This window comes from Balaenoptera borealis (genome assembly GCF_965194805.1).
Source record: "Balaenoptera borealis genome assembly, chromosome: X".
NCBI lineage: Eukaryota > Metazoa > Chordata > Mammalia > Artiodactyla > Balaenopteridae > Balaenoptera > Balaenoptera borealis.
In genome coordinates, this window is record NC_138881.1 from 105,321,878 (window position 1) to 105,336,079 (window position 14,202).

Genomic DNA, 14,202 nt, shown 5'->3' on the forward strand with positions numbered 1-14,202 from the left:
TAGTAGTTTCCTAAAGTTGCCTTTCACATGTAGAAATTTAAACAAATTTCAGTATCCCTTTTTTACCAGAGTGTAGTCATACAACTAGCTTCTACCAAGCAGGTGTGCCTGAGTGATATATGGAATGCGGAAGTAAAGAAAGATCTGAGGTTGTGTGGCTCTCTCAACAAGGAGGGACATTTTGAACATGAGCATATTGCTTATTTGGCAGCATGGGCCAACCTAGCAGAGATAAATTGTGAGAAACTATTATTTCCATCCGTTTGCCACCAAGATATTTCCCCTGGTAAATATCTCATTCTTTAAGGGACTCCTTCTCTCTATTAGATGGTGCTCCTACTGCATCCTGTCACACTCATATTTACATGTTTGTCCTCATTCAAAGTACAGAGGTCACTTCCATCCCCTCCTTTCCTGTTTTGAAGTATGTATTCTTTTTTGGCAAGTATTTCCAGGTCTCCAAAGGGAAAAAACATTCAGAAGGGCTACCCTTTGTTGACTGAAAAAGGAAGAGTCCCACAGTCTAGATAGGGTGTTTTTGTTTCATGTCTCACACGTCTCTCTTAATGTATGACCTGCTTCAGAAATATTATTTCTGTTTACAGTTACCCTTCAACTATGCCTACACTGCTTTCTCTGTGCTTTGCATTGCTTTTCTCACAAAATATTCAACTTCTTTCTGTCAGTTATTTCCAAGGAATTGTTGTCCAAGTCAGGAATTTAGGAAATCTTGTATTAAAATGCTGTGGATTTCTTGGTAGTCATTGTTTATTGATTTTGTAAACTATTCATGCCATAGGAAGGGCGAGAAATAATAATCCGTAACAAGCCATCCTGAATAAAATCATTCATAGAGAAGAAGGTCAGGGATAGTTTGTTTCAGAAAGGTACTCAATTCTACCCACCCCATTCCTCAACCAGACATTATCTCTGCGTTTGCTAGACCTTCGTTAAAACTAAAACTCAGTCCCATTAAAGGCAAGGGTATTATTATCATTAGAGAAATCTTTTGCAGTTATAATTATGAGGGTCTTTGACTCTTCACGTTACAATATACTTTGTATATAAAGTGACAGCCTAATTTGGCTAGAGCAAGTCTCTGTGTAAGCTAATTACACGTGGTAATTTTGCCTGAAAGGAGACTGACTTGAAAGTGAATCCAATTTAACGGTGAGGCGATTGTTATAAGAAACATTTCATTGTGGACTTGGAAGTCCCTTAAAGTGCTAATTTTTCACTTGAATAACCATATTGCCATAGCAAGGATTTTTCAAATTACTTAATATTTGTGAGATATTATTCAAACTAAGAAAAAATAAAGACAAATAGTGAGGATTTTTTTAATTTTATGGGAACAATTTAGGATTCTAATTATTATTCATACACATTAAAATTAGCTTCTCTTTTTCCTCTTCCCACTTATTCTTAAGATATGGTGGAACACCTTGCTCTATTAAAGGACAAATCTAATTTCTTAATTACATATTCAACTCAGAAGGAGCATAGTTTGTCCATTTTATCAATCTTTCTGAGTTTTGCTTTTTAAAAATATAATCTCCTCTCTCAGGCATTTTAATAATCTTTTCTCAGAAAATCATTACATGCATGCAGCTAGCAGCCATTGTATGGTGAGTTGAAATATGAGAACTGCAAGCAGAAAGGGCAGAAGAAACTGTAAGGAGGACTGGGAGGATGGCTTTAAACACTGATATCTGGCTGTGGACGGCTAGGCATAGGAGCTCTTTGGAGCACAGAAATCAAGCTCAGGGCCTTTTTTTCCAGCAAAGACTTTCATATAAATCCAAGTCTTATCCAACACAAACCCTGCAGATGGCAGCCACAGGTTTGTATTACACTTTACACAATATTGGAGTTTGTATAATGTAGAAAGCTGGCAGGGACACTAGCCAGCTTCAGACCTGAGCAGGACACTCTGACCTATTTGAGGACCACCAAGTATACTACCTGTTCTAAAATTCTCTTTCCTTTCAAGTTAACTCAATTAGAATTGCTGTCATAAGTTATTCCATTGTTTTAAAGTCCAAGGCTTCCAGAGAGCCCCTGTAAAATTGCAAATCTTCTCTAGGAACACGTAGCGGGCGCTATGGTGATCTGCTCAACTCTCCCCTTCAGGAAGAGGCAGTAATGACCCCAGCTGTTTGGAGGGTTTGTGACTACTGGCTCTCACCTGGATCTCTTTCTATGAATTGACCTCAGCAAAAGATAGCTGTCTCACTAAAAGCCTTATCTCTTCCATGGGGTCAGCTCACATCCAGTGACTTTTCAAAAATGGAGCATAAAAGCCTGACCTTCTTGTCTCATGGCCAAAGAACTCTGAAGGGCCATTCTAGCTCCAGAGCTCCCTATAGGATAGCTGAGGCCACTGGTGCAACTTTCTCCCAGTTCTACTTCTCCCTCTGCTCAATCCAGTGTTGTTACCTAGTAAATCTCCTGTAAGCAACTGTGAGAGTCTCAGAATCTGTTTCCTGAGGAACCTAACATAAAAGAATTGATATTAGGTAGTTTCTTATGAACAAACTCTAAAATGTGATGGATAACTGGTACTAGATGCGTAACTGACAGCCCCTGGCATGTGGTTGTTGAACAACACAAACTTTTCACCGGTGATAAACTGGGATGAAATGCTAAAGGAGGGGAATGACCTGGAAGGTGTGATATCCCAGGTATTTGAGAGTTTTGTGGGGGGAGTGGTGAGAGAGAATAATTATAAGAACTTTTCCAAAAAAATGACTGTGCTAGGGGTCATCTATGCACTGGAGAAAGACAGTGAAAGGCTGATGATGATTAATAAGAATATAACGGGAAGTATGAAAGCCAGAGAATTTCCTTGGCAGCATATCAAGGGACTCTCATCTCCTGAACCTGAAGGGAAGTAAATGGAGAGAATCAGGCCCAGTACATATTTATAAGAATATCAGCGCTCCAGAAGGCAGAATTCTCATCCCAGGAAGGCCTGATATGCCAAAGTCAGGATCCTGATTGGGAAAGGTTGTGTTATCAAGACTTGGGATGAGTACATCTGTACTGGTGCACTTGAAAATCTTGTATCTCAATATCACCTTGAATCCTCTGGGTCTACAAAAATAGCCTACTTTTCCATGTTGAAGGCAGCCCACCACCTTGCTTAAAGACAACTAACAGGACCATCCCCGCAAAGGCAAAACATTGCCCCTTCAGGTTCTGCCTCCATGCTTCCTGGCTAACAGGCCAATAATTAGAGTCAAGTTACAACATAAACTAGTCAAAGAAGTGCTAGGCATTCTAAAAAATAAAAGGGGCTATACACTGAAATTGCCACAGGATCTAGCCAACATGTACCAAAATGAACTCAGAATATATTGAGGCTGGATTCTAAGAGTGTTGAGTCAAATGAGACAAAATATAAAGTTAGATAAGGAAGAGTGTATCAGGATAAGGCCACTCTCTTGTAACACAGGATTTAATATCTTGACAAGGACCATAGGAAATGGTGCTAATACACTGTTAAGTGGCTTCTCGTAGGTTTGGGAAAAGAGATAGCTCTCACTAAGTGAAGTAGAAATGCCAGGACTTACCTGGAAAACACTGGAGGAAAGACTCAAAGGCTCAGAGAAGCTGATATGGATATACTATGTACGTCTAGAAAACCCTCCAGGGAGCTATATTTTGTAGGAAGTCCCAGGAGACACTCTACTGACAAAAGTGGTAAGGAATGCACTCGTGCTGGGCCACCAATATTGTTGAGAAGCTCAGACATGGCTATTCTTTGAAGTCCTGGGCTGAGAGTAGGAGATACTATTACAGAACTGACCTTGATATCAATGGATATGATAGAATCCCAAAATAATAGATGCCAAGTATTGGTATGTAATCATCAGTAACAAGGTAGGCATGATACTGTAATAAGAGGCAGGGTCGAAATGGTAGCGTGTAGGACCTGACCTGCAGAGAGCTATAGACATGGTTAATAGAACACAGTATACTCAGAGGCAATCTAAATGGGCAGTCAAACCGGGGATTGCCCAATCTACACACCCCAAAATAATCAAGTATGGATGATTATGAGGCTGAGGCCAGCTGCTTCAATAAAGAGTCATGATCCTAGCTTTGAAAAGTAAGCCAATTCTCAGGCCAAGACCCATTGACTGAAGGGGATACTGGGTCTCCATGAAGAAGAACTCTGAAACACAACAAGTGTATATGGTACTGATTCCCCAGTTCTTCTCCAAAGGGACCTATGACCATTTGCTTGTGTAGTTGTACATTGGGAAAAAGGGAATATTCAACATTTCAAGGACTGTTGGACCCAGAATATGAGTTGACATTGATACCCAAAGATCCCTTTCTCTGTTGGGGGGCATATGGAGGACAGTTAATACATTTTCCTCCCATGTCTGAATCATCGTGTGTCTACTGGGTCCACAAACTTGCATGGTGGTCATATTCTGATCCCCAAATTTATAATTACAGCTGACATACTTTAGAGTTGCATTGATATACTTTACCCTTGCATTGGTTCCTTGGTCTGTGGCATATGGGCTAATCTAGTTCTGCTATTCTATGCTTCTGCTGCTCTTAAGTTTCAGAGACATTTTGAGAACTTAAGAACATAGGAAATGAACAATGGAAATGAATATTGTCAATATAATGGTCTGATATTTTGTCTTAGAACAAGTAATTATCCTCCCTGTACTTAACTCCTAAGCTTAGACATATGCCCAAGATATGCCTGGCTTTTTAAACAAATCCAAAAGGATTTTAGACATATGCCCAAGATACGCCTGGCTTTTTAAACAAATCCAAAAGGATTTTAAACAAATCCGCTCTGAATTGGTCAGCCAAGAACACATTTATTTATTCTTTCCTTCACTGAACCAAATATTTATTAGAACTCTCAGGTAGCATGCTAGATGTTAGGTTAAATGGGGAGTAAAAACACCTAAGCCCTTCTTGAGTTAGGTTATAATTCCAACTGATACTACCTTTCTGAAAAAATTTATTTAAACAACTCCTGCAAGCTTCAAAGGGGGAATTGTAAATTTAGCCCTCAGGCCTTTATTAGGTCAAAGCAAACTCATTATATCCAAATATAATTTTTAAAATTTTCTTTCTGTAAATGTTGTATTAATAACACATTTAGTGTGTGTAAAACATGCTACTTTGTCTCTGACTATTCTGGACATAGTGATCTGATAAGATGAGATTGATGAATGGTCAGAGGGAGGAAAAAGAAACATCTACTGTTAGTTTTCAGAAGAAAATAATTTCACAAAATGATTAATTATAGACTAAAAACATCTGCAGAACAAAAATAGTGATGCCTCATTAGGATAAGTAACAATGTGTGCATTTATTTCCATGTAGTCCCTCTTCTGTCATATCCACAGTTAGCAGAATATCTCATTTGACTTATTACACAGTTTACATGACCTTCTATTACTAAAGACCTTCCATATAAGAGACTTTGAAAAATTTGCAATTAGCAAGGGTTACAGTTTTACAGTTTTGTCATTTAACATGGAAAATGTTCAAGTAATCAATGCTTAGATTAGAAAATCTTTAATACACTTTGGTTTATAGAATGATTTATTTATATACATAATATATACTATACATTAAATTATGCATATATTGTTTGATATATGAGATCTTCACCATTCTTAGATTGCTCTGTTCTCCACTGCAGTAATAAAACTGAGTCATTTTCACCTAATTGGATGAATACTTCTCTATGTGTATTCAGCATTTAACTTCTAATTATGGTTCTCTTGTCTTAGAAACTAAAATATAAAAGGGACATATTTTACTTTGCTCTCAAATAAACCCCAACCTATGCTAATTTGCTCAAAGTGACAATGTCTTTTTCTGTTAAATACTCACGTAGGATTGACAGAGACACATTTGTTCATACCCTTCCAAGCAGAGCTAGCCACAGAATTATATGCCTCTCAAGGACAGAGGTCTCATATTAGTCATCTTTGGTTCATTAATATCCAAAATGGGGCTGGAAGAAAACTATATATATATATATATTTTTTTCTTTCTCTTATTTTTTCTTCAGTATTCCTTTTCTGAATACTTCATTCTAGATTTTAAATCCTCTTCTCTAAATACCAACTAAAACTTCTCATTAATTTCTCAGTATAATCTAGTACTTCTGCTAGAAAAGAACATGTGCAATAAAAATTACAATTACAACAAATACAAATTGCTCTGTAGGGAAAATAATTAATTCCTAGCAAACATAAACTGGGAGCCTATTATGTTATTAAGTATGAAGTTCTGTGCTAACTTTTGTGAACACAAAGCAGAATTTGATTCAGTCCCTGTCCTCAAGTAGCTTATGGTCTAATGTGGAAACAGAGAAGTAAGAAGAGAACAATGAAAGCTATAATAAAGGTATGCTTTGTGTCCTCTGGTACTACAAACATGTCTGTTACGTAACTAGTGTTCACTTCACACTTAAACTATTTTGCATTGTTATGTATGTTTTCTTGTGAGATGGCTACATGGCCAAGTACATGTTACATTCCATGAGGGCAGGGATTGCATCACATGCTGGTAGTACCCTAACAATGCTAGTGAAGCCCAGTGTACAGAGCAGGTAAGATAAAGGACCTTTGTTTTAGTAGAAATGTAGTGAACTCACAAGCCTAAGACCTGAGGTCAAGTCTAGCTCTACTTTCTTTAAATGGTTATATGTTACTTTGAGCATAGTATAAGCATAATCTCTTAAAATGATAAAAACATGTTTCCTTCGAGGTCTTTGTGAAAGTACATAATGGGTACTTATAAATATCCTTCTTTTAATAAGTATTCATTTAATGCAGTTAGGCTAAGAACGTAGAGAAGATTCACAAAAGGGCTAAAATTATTTAAATCAGAGCTGACCCTGGTTGTCAGTGTCAACAGGTAGCGTTTTGTCTCAAGGCCATCTTCCCTAAACATACATAAGCTATTCATCTTTTCCCTTTAGTCACCCACTGTTTATCTTTTCCTCATTGTGTGGTAAATATTTATTGTGGTTACCAGAATTCTGAGAAATTCTGAGATGGCCCTTAAGATTCTTGCCCCCTGGTTTATATGCCATGTATAATCCCCTCCCCTTGAGTTAGGAAAGGCTGGAAATATGATGGATTTTACTCTTGTAATTTGGTCATGTCATATAATAAAAGTGAAGGGTTTGTGTTGATGTAAGTAATGTCCCATATCAGTTGACTTTAGAGTTAGTCAAAAGGAAGATTATCCTGGGTGGGCCTGACTCAATCAGGTGAGCCAGAAATGGGGCCATGCCCCTCTTGAAACTAGCAATTTGAAGCAAGTGAGAGATTTTCCTTCTGGCTTTGAAGGAAAAAAACTGCCACGTTGGGCTTCCCTGGTGGCGCAGTGGTTGAGAGTCTGCCTGCCAATGCAGGGGACACGGGTTCGAGCCCTGGTCTGGGAAGATCCCACATGCCGCGGAGCAACTAGGCCCGTGAGCCACAATTACTGAGCCTGCGCATCTGGAGCCTGTGCTCCGCAACAAGAGAGGCCGCGATAGTGAGAGGCCCGTGCACCGCGATGAAGAGTGGTCCCCGCTTACCGCAACTAGAGGAAGCCCTCGCACAGAAACGAAGACCCAACACAGCCATAAATAAATAAACAAATAATAAAAAATTTAAAAAAACAAAACAAAACAAAAAAAACTGCCACGTTGTACAGATATCCATGTGGGAGGGAATGGCTGGTGGCCTCAAGGAGATGAAATGACCCCCAGCTGACAGCCAGCAAGAAAATGGGGATTTTAATTCTACAACCCCAAGAACTGAATTCTGCCAAAAGCCATGTGAACTTAGAAGACCTCAAGCTTCAGATGAGATTGCAACCCCTCGCCAACACTTTGAGTTCAGCCTGGTGAGACCTTGAGCATAGCTCACTCAGTTAACCCAGGAGCCTGACTTATGGGAACTGTAAGATGATAAATTTATGGGAATGTGTTATGCAGTAATAGAAAATAAATATATTTACCTAATCTGAAGAGATAATGTGATTTAGGATGTTAATTGGTGGTAATAGTTCTGTGTTACTCCTCCCAAGTCATGTATCTTCAGCCAAGAAAAGCTGCATGGTAGAAATTACAGTTGGTAAAAGCAAGACAGAAAAAAGCAAAGGAGACAACCTTTCAGTCCTCATTATTTGGAAAGTCATGGTACTAGATACTAAAAGTCAATCCTCAAGTCTAAAATATTTTTTGTTTTGTTTGTTTTACTTAGAAGAGGAATAAAAGGTAGGAAAGAGATTGAACAGTTTGCAAAGATGCAGGAAAATGGGGAGAGACAGCATGATGTAGTGGACTAAAGAGCAGGAGGTGTCGATTTGAGCCATGATACCTTTAAGAAGCTATTAACCTGAGAAGGCCTGTGAGATTCAGCCTCCTTCCTGGTAAACTCAAAGGATGGGACTATATGATTTCTATATATCTTTCTGATAGAAAATGCTGTGGCTCTTCTAAGTGATGAAATCTGCTGAGATTTGGTTTAATTACAAAGAAAGTTTTTACAGACTACAGGAGCTTGGGAGGGTTTGAGGCATGTTACATAGTTACAAATTTTAGTGAAAGAGTAGTATATTTGAGATATATAATATATATTTATATATGAATATAATTTATATATTTTTGATGTATGGATAATATAACCTAGTACTAATTATAATAATATCAAAGCAGGTATTATATATCACAGAATTTTAAGGCAACAAGTACTTAGAACCATCTCCCTGAGTCCTTTAGCTATGCGCTTTAATAATCTTAAATATATATATATATATATATATATACACACACACCCTGAAATTCTGTGCTACTTATCTTTGTTGATTGAAACAAGATTTTCTGATTCAGTAGGAGAAATGTCAGGCCATTGAAAGTCCTATATCTTCTCCAAATACCCTATAACCACCCCCCACATGAGATGATAATCTTTCTCCAAGCAGCTGCTATTTTCTAGCCTTCTGTTATTTGAAGGGTTGAATTAAACATCTAGGGAAAGTGTTTTCATGGAAATAATCTAGTCCTTATTAGAACAAAATGAGAACAAAATGATGCTTTTCACCAAAAATAGAAAAATACAGTGAGACCTAAAACTAGGAACAATATTTAGTTTTGCTGAATAACATCTCATTACTGAGTTCGTAATGACTGAATTATAAATAAACTTGACATAATCATAGATCAAAAATTTTTATTCTACACTGTTCTAATTTTTAACAGCCAGTTGGTTATCTTAATGATAATTAACATACTAAAAGTACGTTTAAAACGACATTATAGTAGTAACAAATCAGTGAAAGCAAAGAAATTCAAAAATGAAGCTAATATTTCATTCTTTATATTAGCTGAAGCTTAACTCATGGAGGCATTAGAGCTGGAAATCTTCAATTAGGTCAGAAAGTCTTTTTACCTAAACATAAAAGAAGTAGATGGTGGAATGCCATCTGCTATCATCAGATATAAAAGAAAACAAATTAACTCTTCAAGGTTACTTTAAAGTATGGTATTTTAGTGCATACTGTGAATTTCAATTATGGTCCTGCCAACTGAAAAATCATATACAATGCAAAAGAGGTAATAACTTGAAAATATTACCATTTGTACCCCATCTACAAGGTCTGGTCCTAGGAAAAATTATAAAATAAACCAAGTTGTCCGCTTGTCTTACTTTTACCTTCCTTCTCCCTTCCTTCCTCCAGTATTTTATCCAAGGTCCCCTAGATGCCTCATGGTATTTTGAACAACTTGCCCATCTTAACAAACTACACAAGTCTTATTGTAATTTGAAATATTCAAAATGATTTTAGCTCAATAATTGTCAGTTTTATGAGTTTGGGGAACAGAGAATAAATATGCATCTGTGTGTGTTTGTGTGTGTGTGTGTGTGTAAGAAAGAGCATTGCACATCAACTTGGTGGATGGCACTCTTGATTTAACCATTATGAATGAATCTTTGTGCAAAGAGTATGCAAATTTAGGAAACTGGCTAATTTAGAAAGCCTCATTGTTTCCTCAGACTATCTGCAAGGACAGTATGAGGCATGCACTAACAATCTGCTTCTGGCTAATTGAAACTGACAATAGTTATTTGCATCCTCCAAGCTCAAAGTGTGTTAATTATAATTTAAATGCATCCACTTTGCGCATAACATATTTGTATATTAGACAAAATTTTTTTTTAATTTTTATTTATTATTTATTTTTTATGTTTATTTTTGGCTGTGTTGGGTCTTTGTTTCTGTGTGAGGGCTTTCTCCAGTTGCGGTGAGTGGGGGCCACTCTTCATCGCGGTGCGCGGGCCTCTCACTATCGCGGCCTCTCTTGTTGCGGAGCACAGGCTCCAGACGCTCAGGCTCAGTAGTTGTGGCTCACGGGCCCAGTCGCTCCGCGACATGTGGGATCTTCCCAGACCAGGGCTCGAACCCGTGTCCCCTGCATTGGCAGGCAGATTCTCAACCACTGCGCCACCAGGGAAGCCCTAGACAAAATTTTGAAAAGAGAAATATATTGAATATTTTTGAATTTCAGAATTTGGGAAGCATATTCATAAGAATCATGTATTAATCTTTATATAGTCATTTCACAGGTTTCTTTTTTGAACAAAAAATGCAGATAAGATTAAACACACTTGAGTCTAAAGAAAACACTATACAATAGAATGGACATTCATTTCTGGGTGGAAGGAAAATTGCGTAGGACATATATATAGAGTATTGTTTAAGACAACAAAATATTCCATTGAGTGGAGTTTTTATATGAAATATATTTTTCACTGTAATATAATACAGTCTGGGTAATGTCAGGACATTGTACTAGTCATTATTAAATTTTCAAAGTGTTATTATTTTTTTAAAAAATGGAGCTAAAAATCCAATGCCATAATAAATAGACAATAACTGCAAAATGGAAAGGGAACTAGTTACTGAATAATGCACCAGTTACAGAGGTTTTCAATGGACTGTTCACTGACTGTAAAGAGTGCAGACTGACTATAAATAAATAAACTCCTTGGTGCAACTGTTCCCTTTACTTAGTGTCACTAATAGCAAACACCCTGACTCACCCCACTGATGGGGACTGAAAACAGTGATGTATGCCTTATATTATAAAAAAAATTGACATGGTAAGTGCAGATATTTCAGATGAAGAACTGTTTTGAATGGTTTTTAGCATGTTTGGTAAGGAATATTCTTTTAAAAATGGGTACTTAGTAGCATAAGTATAACCAGGTATCTGTATAGAAAATAACAAAAGCAAATATCATCTACTCCCAAATTTTTTTATAGTTTGGGGCAATTTGGCATTATAAACTTCAATCACTTAAGTAAGTTTTCTCATCTGATACATATAGCATCTCTACCTCACTGCTATTAAGATGGTTGCATAAGTGTATTTGCTGTTAAATGCTCTCTGGAGCATGACCAGTACTCTACAGTTCAAATGAGAGTATTTCCTTCAAGGTTCCCAATGAGTACCATCAATATGATAGATAGTGATGGTATCTAGATTTATTTAGGGGATTTTATTGGTAACTTTCAGTTTTTATTCTTTCATGATCCATATACTTATATTGGAAAATCATGTGATAGTTGGCTGGAATATGAGTTCCTGGAAAGCAAGAAGAAATTGAAACTATTAGGTTATTTAGGACAAGAGGAGCTTTGAAAAAAAAATCTTTCACTGTGGAGTAGAAAATGTTCATTTGGAAGATTTTTTTTAAAAGAAGCTCTTAGAAAGAAAGAAGTGTTTAAAAATTTCTGCCCTAAAACTTTCACCTGGTCCTGGGGTTCTGGTGAAGGAAGTTATAAAACAAGTTGGCCCCTGTCTGTGGGTTTGCTAAGACTTCAGACAAGCTATTCCTCTAGTGGTCTTGGGCCTGTAGCTACAACTTTTATTCAGAACCAGCAGAAGATCTGCTTCTCAAACATCCTTAGTCTGTGAAAGTAAGCCTTAAGTGCCCTGCAGACATTCAAAATTGCAATCTAAGTTCAGAGAAATACTAAGACATAGGATAGGTAAAGATATCTTCTGATTTATGTGGAAGTTGGAAGTAATGTCTGGCAAAAAAACATCCCAGAACTGTTTTTATTATTGCTTTGTTCAGGAAAAGAAAAATCTGTAAAAGTATATGAGCAAGAGAGCATGAAGCTCAACAACCCATTGAGCCAAACGTATAGAAGCTGAGAGACAGGATTAAGGTCAAAAGAGAAAGAGGTATGGTAACTGGTGGCTGAAATGAAGAGTCCATCATCGTGTTCCAAACCCTATTTAGTTCTTTGGATGGAAGAAGAGTTCTGATATGGGGGTCAAATAAGGGACAGTCCTCCAGAAGATGACATTGAACTGAGATGAGGAATAACTTTTCCTTTAATGAATCACCTAACCACGGACATAGGGGCATACTCTGCTTTTAAAAGTCTTCTAGGTCAGCTGTACCAAATGAAATATAATGATGTCTCAAACTTACCTTACAGTGACCTTCTTTGTCATACCTCAGTGAATAACCATACTCTAAACACCCAATATAGCTGTTATTGAAATCTTTCTATATATACCTTGACAATAAATTACCTATTTATCAAAAGACTGCCTCACACAGAAAAAGGTTTTCTATGTGTGAAGAACAATAAGATTATTTTACTGTTTATTAAAATAGATCCATCAATTCTAAAGGAAATATTGCAGCATGATATTAGTATAAAAGGTAAATTCATTTAGAAAATATATGGAACAATTCATTTTCAACAATCAGCAGTAACACACAGCCTTCCATTTCTTTTCTTCCCCCAATGCCATACAAACACAATACATGAATTTTTACTAGATAATATGTAGAATTTATTTAAGATGAAAAAAATACTGCCGTCAAGTTTATGCTTTAAGATAAATAGAAAGGCTTTAGATGTGTACACTTTAGAGGTTAGAAAGCAATAATGACAATTTTTAATTTGAAAAAACTTCACAATCCCAGGTAAAATTCATATAGACAGAATATGACTTCAACTGTTTTATTTGTTGTTAACATCATATTAAAAATATGGAAGAAATAACCCAAGTTATTGCCAATAGTAAAACTGTTAGTAATATTTATCTTTTATATGCTTAAATTTGTATAGTGAATATACATTACATCTTTAGTGGAAAAAAATAAATAAATTTTATTTTTGAAGTACATTTTAAAAACATTTTGACATGCTTCAAAATATTTCATGTTTTGAAGAGGAAGTGTGAGAAGTGAGTATAGGGGAAGAAAAAAAGAAAGAAAAAAAGTCAGAACAGTAAGAAAGGGTGGATCTTAGGGAAGGAGAGAGAAGGAAAAAAAAAAAACTAATGTAAAGGTGTGGGAATTCAGAGGGGCACATGCTACCAGGTGTAAAACTATAGTGGTGTTATGCGAAGAAAACTGATCCTTCTTCTTAAGGATCTTCCTATTTAGTTCGTAATACTTAATTTAGACTAGTTAATTATGATTGAACATTTACCAAACCACCTATCACTTTTCATCCAAAAAAAAAGAAAATACGGTATAGAGAGATTGAGAGCATACACAGGGAGATGTAAGGAAGAATGACTGTAGGACTAGAATATTGGGCCAGATCTTTAAGGAAAGAAGGCCCATAGATTGGTAGAGATGAAGAGTGAAGGAAATCCAGGTGGTGAATGGAACATACAAAAGCATAAAGTTAAGACTAAATAAAATGTACTAGAGGGATAGTAAGATAGCAGTGTAGGATAGAAGAACATTCCTACTTCCATATCTGATATTTGAAGTTGCTGTGTGTGCTAAGGGTGAAAAAAAGATGGGTCCTATGATGTGAATAGTACTGATTTCAAGCAAATGTATTTACATTTATTTATGCATTCATTCATTCAAAAACATTTATTATGACCAACCACTATCTGCCAAACACTCTTGTAGGCACTGGGGTTGTAGGAGTCAACAAGACAGAGAAATCCCTGCCGTGTGTGTTTATGTTCTAGCAAATATATAATTAAGATATATTAAATATATAATGAGTACATTAAAATATATAGTAATATTTTAGTTTAGTATATATAAAATATATAGTACACTGAATTTTTCATCATCATAGGAAACAAGCACATAATCATCCCATGGCACTTCATCGAATAATACATTGACCCTTGTTGGTGGATAACGTCAATGAAAA